We start from the raw sequence: 12,232 nt of genomic DNA on the forward strand, positions 1-12,232 counted from the left end.
AGCCTGCGGGCCAAGCAGAAGGACACAGAGACCTGAGGTCTTTGGAAGACACAGAGAGATACTGACAATCCCGAACTCACTGAGAAAGGTTACACATCTGAACAGAAAAATCTCATGAAAGGATCCACGTTAACGAGGCAACCGACCACATCATGAAGGTTAAAAGGTGATGGAGCACAGCGTTCTCTCATTTAGAAAGAAAATGATTGTTTAAACAGAAAAAGAAAATCTTTACTCCTGGAAGGCAGAGGAACAGATTTTATTTTTTAAAAATTCTTTTCTCTATCCCTGGGCATATTTTTCCTTGTCAACACCTGGCCCCACATAAAACAGCTACTAATATAAGACTTTTGGATTGTAAATCTTTTCACTGAGGACCCTGCAGCTTGCTGCTCAGAATGAGGTAACATGGGTACTAATCTGCTACTAGGAAGGATCACCACCATAAACAAAGACAACAGCCTGATGTGGCAGTCACACAGCCGCCCTAGTGACCTGGAGATGCTTTTCACGGGCTTTCCCAGTGGTTTTCTGAAGAGTCACAAGTATCTTTCCCCAGTTTGGTTTAATACTGGGAGCCAGGTGAAAAGACTGGTTACCTCTGGGAGTTGGCATATGTTGATCCTCAGACATTCAAAGTGCCCCTGTTTTATTTTCTAAGAAAGGGTCATGTCATAACTTACCAGTTACGCCTGACCATGATGGATGAGGCCAGGCACCACTGCTCTGCACATGCTAAGGATTTAAAACACAAGCAGCAGATGTAGCCCTGAACACCTCCCACAATCCTCTTCTGTGGTTCCCACAGCTCCTGCTTCCAGCTCCTTCTCTTCCCTTCTCCTTCTCTCTCTCTGAAAATTTCCCCTGAAATCTCAGTTTGAGACACACGGTCATATTACTATATTCCTGGGCTTCTTGCTCAATGTTGGTACTACACACTCTGATTTGGGAGTTCCAGCAGTTTTGGATTAAAGATGTTGCCATCACTGGTGAAGCCAGGCAGAACCTCCAGCTTTGCCAGGGTTGGACTGAGAAGGATTTAAATCAGAGCAGCACCAAGTTCCATAAGCACATGGACTTTTGATAAGAGCACCTGTGAGGTTAATGAAAAACATAAGTTAAATGAAATTCATTTTATAGAATTTTATTTTCATGGTTGCTGATCTACTTTTTAAAAAATGCCCTGCTAGTAATTAAATATGTATTATTTTCTCCTCTCCAGCAATAGGGACACTTTAGAATAAATGCAAGTAGCTGTCATATTCTTCCCTAGAGGGGTAGGTCTAGATAGCTTGAAATTTATTGGGGACTTTCACTGAGAAGACAAAACACCTCAGATGCATTGAAAATACCTTTTCAGAAGGTTTATGGGAGGGCGTCCAGAACTAATGAATTACTGAAGCTCACTTACTTTAGGGGGAATGAATGGGGTAAGGGGAGGGTTATCACTAGTGCCTAACTGTCTTGAGGGTTTTAAAAGATATCTGTCCTAAGTAAATTCCACGGGTAGACAGAAAGATGATGGATTTAGGGCCACGAGATGGGGGACACTAGAACTCCCTACTTCGTGCTCCTGAAGCCAGCTGGTGCCCATGAGAGTGACTGTGTATGAAAACCAAAAGAAGCGTATGTGAAAGGTTCCAAATTGAGAAACCAGGGCACTGGCACAAGCGGAGGGAGGCCTCTGAGGGTGTCTGCACCATGAAGACGCCACTAATGCAGTCCACCAGCAGAACCAGGTTTATCAACAGTACAAACAACACTGTGTTGACTATTCATATATGATAACGTTTTTGGATTTGTCAGAACCATCTTTAAAATAAATTTCTAGATGCTTCAGGAACCACTTCATTAGCTCGGGACACAATTATGGCCATATGTCTCTATTTTGAGACCTTGCCTTCCTCATGTTGAAGAAACTATAGATTTCCTCAGTTCTGCTTTATAAAGGCTAGGCTGGGAAAGATAACTGAAAAATCTGATGTGGCCATTAGCATCTTTGTTATCATTACCTGCCTCTGGACAGCCCATCTCTCAATATGCTCCCCTTTCTCTGTGCATGAACTCATGGGTCTTCTTTCAGTTCTTGGAACAAGCAATGAGCTCTCCTGCCACAGAGAATTTGATGTTCCCTTGGTTTGGATCCGTGGCCGGCAAACTGCGGCTCACGAGCCACATGCGGCTCTTTGGCCCATTGAGTATGGCTCTTCCTAAGCCTTAGGAGTACCCTAATTAAGTTAATAACAATGTACCTACCTATATAGTTTAAGTTTTAAAAATTTGGCTCTCAAAAGAAATTTCAATCGTTGTACTGTTGATATTTGGCTCTGTTGACTAATGAGTTTGCCAACCACTGGTTTAGATTGTTGTTCTCCCCCTCACCCACCTTTTTGCATGACTGATTCCTAGTTAATTATCATATATTTTTCTTAAGTACACCCTTCAAAGGAAGATTCCATAATCCTTCCCAGCCTTACTACCCCGAGACACAAACAAGAGGGCCCTTGCCTTGGCCTCATTCTTGAGAGAACCCTTTATACTCCTCTCCCCACCACACACACACACACATTTATTAAACTACCAGGCCCCTCTGTTCACTCAGGAGTTTGGCCTGCATCGGCATTATAGCACGAGTACCACCTTTAATTATAAATATCAGGTCTGATTAACTAACACTGATTAAGACACAGGAAATGCTCCTCCACATATTTTGCCCTATGTTCCTGAAATGAAAGGTTTCATGCATTCCTTAAAGGCTTGTGTGTTGTGCTGCTCCTTACATTGGGGATGAAAATGGCTAGAAAACGTGGGGAGAATTTGTGCCATGGAAGCACTTAGGTAAGAGAAAAGGAAAATTAATTAACTTGTCAAGTCCTTCCTCTCAGATAGCACGTATGTAATACATCCTTGCATAATGAAGTATCATTTCCCAGTAGTTCACAGCATCTATTTTTTTTTTGTTTCTCTTTGTGTTCCAATTTATGGTTTATGAGTCAGCATTATATTTGCAAAAGTAGCAAATGGTGGCTAAAGAACATTTGCAATGTTAAAAATTCATAGTTTTCATATTTTCCAAAGAAGTAAATCTAGCTATACAGGAAGTACAATATAGATTTTTATGTTGGTAATTAGATAGACACTGACTATTAGAATTGTAAATTTTAAATTTTTATAAATTATCAATTAACTTAAAATTAAAATAGTTCAGCTTTGTTTAAATATTTAGTATTTAATAATACAATTTAACAATTGACAGGACTTGATATTGAATTGGAAAGAAAGATAATGAGATTATATAAGTAGATAGATGGTGGTGCCCTTATCTGAGCTAAGAAGCACTAAGGGCAATCTCCTCAGTTTACTTTGAGATTTGTTGAATATGGGATAACTGTAACAATCCAAGAGGAAATGCCAAGTAGACAGTTAGATATATGGTTCCAGATTTCAGAGAAGAGACTATTGTGAGAATGAGAAGAGAAGAGAGTCTAGGATTGAAATTTTGACGAACTTAATTATCTGTTAAAATAGGATAAACCGGGGAGAAAATGGCCAATAGAGTAAAAGAAAAGTCAGGCTGCTGTTTCAAAGAAACACAGAGAAGACAATGATTCCAGTCGGTATGAACGGTCCTGCTGAGACATGGCCAATAATATAACCTCCACAAGGGCCGGGTCTTTGTTTTATCCTGTGATAAGTCCTAAGTGACTGGAATGCTCCTAGAACATAGTAGGTGCTCAATAAATAATTATTATCTGTTGAATAAAGAAATATGCAGACTAAAAATTGCCCTTTGGATTAAACTATATAAAGGTTATCAATATATTTAGAGACTAGAGGCCTGTTGCATGAAAAGATTCGTGCAATGCACCTTTCCTCCCCCTGGCTGCCGGCACCGGTTTTCCTCCGGCACCCGGGACCCAGGCCTTTGCTCCGGCTGGGGCCGCCTCCCAGCCTGCCAGCCCTGGGTACCTTACAGGAGGGCTGGATAAGGGTGGGGCGGGTGTCGGGGATCACCGTGGTCCCGCCTGCCAGCCACAGGTCGGGTCGCACATGGGACGCCCGCTGCCCTGGGTCGCAGACAGCAGACCCGGATGGTGGCTGGGCAGGTGGGATGGCACTGTCCCTGCAGTATGAAAATTAGCCGCCATCTTTGTTGGTGGTTAATTTGCATATCGTGCTGATTAGCCAATGGGAGGCATAGCAAAGGTATGGTCAATTACCATGTTTGTCTATTATTATATTAGATTACTCTATTAATGGAGGGACAAGGGATTCAGAGTGGTTGAGGAGGGTTTGGGGTTAGAGATTTGAGGAAATGGAGAAAGTGATGCAAGTATAGACAACTCTTCTAGAAAGGTTGGCTGTGATGGGAAAAAGGGAATATGGGGTCCTGAGAAGGTTTTGGTTTTGCTTAGGTTTGTTTTTTTAATAAGAAAATATCTAAAAGCCTGAAGGAAAGAATCAAGTTGGGCATGGAGTTGATAGATAGAGGAGAGAAGCAATAGTGTGAATTACTGGAACAGTAGGAGTGGAAGAGATTAAGTACAGATAGACAAATTGGCCTTAGGTAGCTGGAGGGAAATGTCCTCAACTGCAACAAGAGGAGAGAAAATGGAACAGGTGCTAATATAGGTAGACTGTATGTTTCATAATGGGTGAATGCCCCTTCAGTGGCTCAATATTTCTTAGTAAAACAGGTGGTGAAATTATCTGCTAACATAATAAAGAAAGGTAAGGCAGAGAAAGAGGTTGGATATTTGAGGAAAGAGCAATCAATTTAAAGAGTTGTTATAAAAAGGGGAAAAGTTGACTAGGGATGTTAGAGTAACTGAAGAGTACTGAGGGCCCATTTGAGATTGGTATTATTAATTTACTAGAGGCCTGGTACATGGATTTGTGCACTGGGGGGCGTCCCTCAGCCTGGCCTATGCCCTCTTCCAGTCCAGGACCCCTCAGGGGATGTCTGCCTGCCAGCATAGGCCTGATCCCCTTGGATCACACATCCCTCATGCAGTCCAGGGCTCTCGCAGTCCAGGACCCCTCACCCCTTACCACCCACCTGCAGTGGAGGCAGGAGAGGCTCCCACCACCACTGCTGTGCTCACCAGCCATAGAGCCTGGCTTCTGGCTGAGCGGTGCTCCCCCTGTGGGAGCGCACTGACCACCAGGGGCAGTTCCTGCATTGAGCATCTGCTCCCTTGTGCATGTCATAGCAACCAGCCAATCCACCATTCAGTCAATTTGCATATTAGGGTTTTATTATATAGGGTAGAAAAATATATTTGCTCTGCTTTGTAAGTGAGAGGATAGGACCTTCTTAAAAATGTTTGCTTCACAGCTATGGAAACAAAATGAATTAGAAAATACCAGCTCTGCCATTTATGCCAGTCATAAACAGAATAGATTTGTTTGCCTATATTTCCCTAGAGACTAAGTACATTTCTCTAGGCATAAATGATAATTCATTCAATTTGAAAATGAATTTTGTATGTTCAAAATTCTCTTAAAGAATTTATTTATAGTACATTGATATAAACATATGTTTATTATCTTTGTGATAGTTGGTGAATAATATTTTTATTTGACCATATGTTTATGTGAGTTTAAATTCACTGATGCTAACAACATACACGAATGGAAAACAACAGAGTGTTTTTGTTCTTGTCAATATGATGACTCTTTAAATGTAAGTGCTCCAATATGTTTGGGTTAATGTGATTCGGAAAACTGACATGTTACAGATTAAACCCATATATAAACACTTAACAAAACTTATAGCCTTAGTGGACATAAAATCACAGAGTAGAGCAAATAAAGAGAAACTAAACACAATATCATGCAAATAGTGAGGGTGCTTTAAAATTGATATTTATTATTCATTTTGTGATAGGTAATAATCAGCTTAATTGACATATACCACCTTTTACTTTTAAATCTGGTAATCTATCAATATTCAGCTCCATTTACAAAATAAAGATAGGGTATATAACATTTGGCCAATTTTCATTTTTATTATACATCAAATGAAATATTAAAAAATATAGCCATATTATAACCAATTTTCTTTTATTATAGTTGATTTTTACATTTTAAAATTAGCTAATTTGAACCCTTTACAGATATAATATTAAGAAATTGATTGTTGCCCTGGCTGGGTTGACTCAGTGGATAGGGCATTGGCCTGCAGATTAAAGGATCCCAGGTTTAATTCTGGTCAAGGGCATGCACATTAGTTGTAATTGCAGGCTTGATCCCTGGCCCCAGGTCTGGATGCAAGAGGCAACCAATTGTATCTCTCTCACACTGAGGTTTCTCTCTTCTGTCTCTCCCACTCCCTTTCATTCTCTCTGATATGCAATGAAAAAAATATCCTCAGGTGAGGATTAAAAAAAAAAAAAGAAAAGAAATTGATTGTTTTTTTAGAAAAGAGAATTGCACATAACTATGTTTATTATACTTGAAAGAAATGTCTCATCTAGGAGATTTATTTTCCAATGGTAATTGAATTGAAGATCATTAACAAATATTTGTTGACTAAATCTATTTTAGGGCTTTATATTTTCACTAATAATTTAGGTCATTATTAGATTTTTATGGTGATCTTTTAATTCCCATTTTTATGTGTGGTAATTTTGGGAGTTATAACCCCATAGAACAATAGAGCATAACCTTTAGGAAGTATCTTAGGTAATATAATCCAATAAAAAGTTGGAAAAAGCTATAATTCAGTTATGTTTAAGGAGGCCTTGGAAGTTGTCAATCTGTTGTTAGGTGCTTATGATTAGATCTCATAAAGTAATTGTGTGAAAGCCAGTTATGATGAAATTTAACCTTACAAAACGTTGTGCCAACAGAGATAGGTAGGAGAAGGAAGAAAGGGTGACAGTTTAATAGATTCCAATCTGCTTTTCTGAGGTCCACTTACCAGATAGAATGAGTTTTTTTTTTTAATCCTCACCTAAGGATATTCTTTTCCATTGATTCTCAGAGAGAGAGAGAGTGAAGGGAGGGAGGCAGAGGAGAGATAGAGAAAAACATCACTGTGAGAGAGACACATTGGCTGGTTGCCTCCCATACTCGCCCCCACAAAGGGGCAGGGAGTGAACTAACAACTGAGGTTCCACCAAGGTACATGCCCTTGACCCATGACCCTTTGGTCCTTGGGCCCATGCTCTAACCATTGGGAAAACCGGCCAGGGCATTTGAGGCCTCATTTATGAAACAGGTCTAGAGTGAAAGGTTTAAAGAGAGAAGAAATGGGTCAGGACTTGAGGGGAAAAAAATGTTAACATTGGAAGTAACAGCTTAATGAACCTGGAGTTATATTAGAAATTAATTCTCATCAGTTTTTAAGTTATTCCCTATGTCTGGAATGTCTTTTCTTTCTTCGTACTTCATTGCCTTGCCTGAGACTCCTTCCTTCTTATCTGCCTAGCTTCTTCTTCCTCTGCCTTTGGGAAGTTGCTGATATGTTTTCTGTGTAACATCATTCCTCACCCTTTTCTTTTCTACATCACATCTCACTAATGCCCAGTTCACATTAGGCCCTCCCATTTCTATGTACCCATAAAAATCTGCTCACAACTTCCTTATAATAACTTGCTTATTTAAATAGTCCACTATTGGATTATGAGCTCTCATGATGATAATTCTGCCCTCTCTCCAGGGCTTAACACATTACTTCTCTGAATAATTAACACCTTGTCTACATGATCTGATTTGAGATAGAGGAGAGGCTCCTTATTCGTTCACTGGAACTTCTTGTATACATTACAAATATTTTCTCCCAATCTTTTAGTTGTCTTTCAATTTTGTTTGAGGTGGTTTTTGCTATACAAAAACTTGATATTCATGATGTAAAATCTGCCAATATTTTCCATAATGGCTGGTTTCATATTTCACTTAGGAAGTTGGTCCCTATTACTATATTAAAATTATGAAGATGTGTTTCTGTATTTTCTTTCAATATTTTTTATCACTTTTGTGTTTCAGTCTTCACTGTGCATTTAGTCAATGGTCAATTCAATTAAAGTAACATTGGAGAGTTTTATTATCATTACTGTTTAGGAAAAAGAAGCTGGAAACTCAGGCTATGATAGGGACAACTTCTGTTTTCTGTGACTCAGAAATCATGAAAGCCCCCAAAAAGCAGGATTCAAGGGAGTATTTTTTTTGGCTAATGAGATATAGTTCACACATAGGAAAGAATGGTTTGATTATTTTTATTCCTATGTTTTAATGACTTTTGGTGTTATGGAAATGTTACTGTTTTAAAATTTACAATTTTTATTCATTGCCGGCATATAAATGTATTAGTTCTCTAGGCCTAGCAAAGTTGTACAGACTGGGTGACTTAAAAAAAAACAAAAAAATATTTTTTCACAATTCTGGAGGCTAGAAGTATGAGACCAAGGTATTACAGGGTTGATTTCTTCTGAGGCCTCTCTTCTTGGCTTGTAGATGGTTGACTTCTCACTATGTCTTACATGGTCTTCCATCTGTGTATCTCTGTCCTAATCTATTCATCTTATAAGGTCACTTCTCATATTGGATTAGGATTCCATGTCCAAATACAGCCACACTCTGAACTACTGGGGGTTAGGACTTCAACATATGAATTTGAGGTGGGGGGCAATTCAGCTCACAATTCGTTCAACGCGAATTCATTGATAAACCTTGGATGCAGTGAGTTTGCTAACTTTATTAATTATTTCTAACTCCATTTAGCTTTTAAGTGGTTTTCTGCTTAGCTTTCTTAGCCACTTTCTCTGAGAGGCTTAAGAATAGGGCAAATGTCTAGAGGGGAAAACCATTGAGCACGGGAGTGGTTGTTCTGTGCCTCCCATCTCACCTGCATCTCCACCCTTCTAATCACAGGGCCTGACCGTCCCCACATCTGTCTCTCTAGTCTTGTGAGATTTTGTTCTGCTGGAGTTTCTGCCTCTGCACTGTGGCTTTCCGCCTGAGTTCAGAGTCTCTGAGTCAGAGCCAAGGTATACAGATGCTTATGGACAAGAAGTGACTCACAGAATACTGGTTCACCTTTCTGTGGTTCTCTTTCCTTTGAAAACTTAGTTTTGCAAGTCTTGGTTGCCTTGGCAGCCCTGTGATGTCTCAAATATATACATTTATAGGTAGCTAAGTCTGGATATTCTGGTAATTTTTAGTAGATGCACTATGAGGCTTTTTGAGCTTGAAGCAGACATCTCCCATGAGTGAATCCATTCAATTCTGAAATTTGCCACCATTTAAATAATCAACTCTCAGCTAACCTACAAATATCAACTTTCCAATGTAAATTGGACATGAAACTAATATTATTTACTTAATTTCCAAGTTAAATGTCAGTTCAAGTATATTATTTTTAAGAGATTTATTTGATAGCAACATTATAGGCATTCATTATAACATTTTATTCCACTTAAAAGGAAATGAAAAGTTCTTTTTCCTACAAATAGAAAAATGTCTAAAATGCAATTAAACAATTTCTCTTGATAATGTTCATAGCTATAAGTGCCATAAAGTTTATAGCAGAGTATTTACTACATCTAGCAATTCAGTTATAATTATCAGCCCTATTATCATTATATATAAGGGTAAAAACATAAAAACCTATGCACATTATGACAAAAAATGGTTTTTGCAATTTAATGTTTAATATAATCTTTGTTTGGTAATAGAAAATACCAGTATTGTTTATTTAATATATTTTACTTCAATTGCCATTGTTGACATTGATTAATCCCCATTATTAACGCAATTGAATTTATATGTGGAACTAATTTTTCATGGATCATTTAGGACCTTGACCAGACATCTTGCATAATTCTGAGATTAACCAGTTAGATTTATATTGGTAAATTGTCACACAAAAATATGATTTTTCTCTTAGAAATGGCCTATTCTACTTTAAGAATACAAGTTCTTTTTGTTTTCTTTTAAAAATTAGTTTCATTCTACTCATTGTACATTCATTCTACTTAAATTATTTTTACTTTGCTGTTGTTTTAAAGATGGGAGAAGTCAGAAAACAGAAGAATATTCTAAAGAATTAACAATAATAATTCCTAAGGTATCAAAACTTACTGCTCATATTAGAGTTGATTAATCATGCAAATTCTGGAATTAGAATGCTTGTGTTTAAATTTTGGTTCTACAATTTATTAGATGTCTGACGCATGGGAGTTACTTAATTTTTCTGTCTCTGTTACCTGATCTATGAAATGGAGATACAAATGCTACTCAACGTTACATTCTTGGCACTTAGCACAGCATCTGGTACACAGTAAGCCCTAAATAAATATTGGCTACTCTCATTTTTGCACAGGTCAAAAAAAAACTAAAATGCACTGAGATAGTCTAGAACAGTGATGGCGAACCTATGACACGCGTGTCAGAGGTGACACGCAAACTCATTTTTTTGGTTGATTTTTCTTTGTTAAATGGCATTTAAATATATAAAATAAATATCAAAAATATACATCTTTGTTTTACTATGGTTGCAAATATCAAAAAATTTCTATATGTGACACGGCACCAGAGTTAAGTTAGGGTTTTTCAAAATGCTGACATGCCGAGCTCAAAAGGTTCGCCATCACTGGTCTAGAAAGATAGGTCAGTTCTCAAGTGGGAAGATTAGAATTCAGGGGCTGGATGAGAATTTTGATGTGGAGATAATTTGAATATTTGCATTCCATAGTCAGTTTACTAAGCTACTATACTTTCAGTAACCTTTTCTGTGTTCTCTGCTTTTCTTCTTTCCTCTTTTGTAGTACATCATTAAACATTATTGCTTTCTGTCATCTTCCAACCCTATTCCTCCACTTACTTTTTTCTTGCTTGCTAACAATCCTAATCATTTTCATCTTAAAATTAAACCAAACAAATAAAAAGAACATTTCCAGTATCATCTTAGGCACTACTATTAGTCTTTTTTTAACCACAAAAGTTTTAGATATGTTGCCTACATTGGTAGATTCTTCTCTCCCTCTCTCTCTCTCTCTCTCTCTCTCTCTCTCTCTCTCTCTCTCTCTCTCTCTCTCTCTCTCACACACACACACACACACACACACACACACATGTGCACTATGCAGGTTAAGCATTTTAATCTAGAAAGGCAGAAAGTATGCAAAACTATACAGAAGAGGTAAGGTACACATGTCTGGAGCATCCGTTTTGCTCAGTGGCATAAATTAAAACATTGACAGTGCTCTATCAAAACAAGTGAATGTATTATGAAGTAGGATATACTAGTTAATGTGAAAATTTTAAGAAAAATTAAAGCATTTAAAAATTGAATTTAATAAGTGAACAAACAGAATAGAAACAGATTCATAGACACAGAGAACAGACTGACAGTTGCCAGAGGGGAAGGGGGAGAGGGGACTGGATGGAAAAGGTGAAGAAGTACAAACTGGTAGTTACAAAAAGTCACGGGGATGGAAAGGACAGCATAGGGAACACAGTCAATGTATCATGAAAACTATGTACGGTGCCAGGGGGGTCCTTGAGATATAGGGGGGATCACTTTGTAAAGTGTATGATTGTCTACCACTATGTTGTACACCTGAAACTGATACAAAATAACACTGAATGTAAATTTAATTTAAAAATAAAATAAAATTGAGTTTAAGATGGCGGCTTAAGTTTTATCTTCAGACCTCTAGAGGCATGGAGTGTCTGGATGAGATCCGATCCTCCTAGACTTAGTAGAGGCTATGCTTGAAACTTGGATGCAGGGGATGACTCCTAATTTCTCTACTGTAAAATTCAATATTACACGATGTTAAACCAAAAATTCATCTTCATATTATTTCACTTTATTTGTCACAACTGAATTATATGTGAAGAGGCAAAAAAATTCACAAAGGAAAAATACCGGTGGTGGTGAAGAGTTTTTAATGAAGTGACATTTGAGCTGTGATCTGGTAAATGAGTAGAAGCTTAATCAATTGAAGGTAAGGCAGTGGACGTGGTAGAAAGTACTCAGACCAGGGAGAGGCATAGGTAGGGGATCCACAAAGTAGGAGAGAGAATGACACATTTGAAAACCTGAATGAAGGCTTCACTCAAAACAATAAGGAGAGTCCACCTTGAGATCAGGCTGGAGAACTAGACAGAGGTGAGGTCATGAAAGATTCTGGGCACTTGTTTAGAAACGTGGTCTTAATTCTGATGGCCTTTGGAAGTTACATGATAAGATTTAGTTTACAAAAATTATTCCAGATGTAGT

Source organism: Myotis nattereri, assembly GCF_964212035.1.
Source record: "Myotis nattereri genome assembly, chromosome: 7".
NCBI lineage: Eukaryota > Metazoa > Chordata > Mammalia > Chiroptera > Vespertilionidae > Myotis > Myotis nattereri.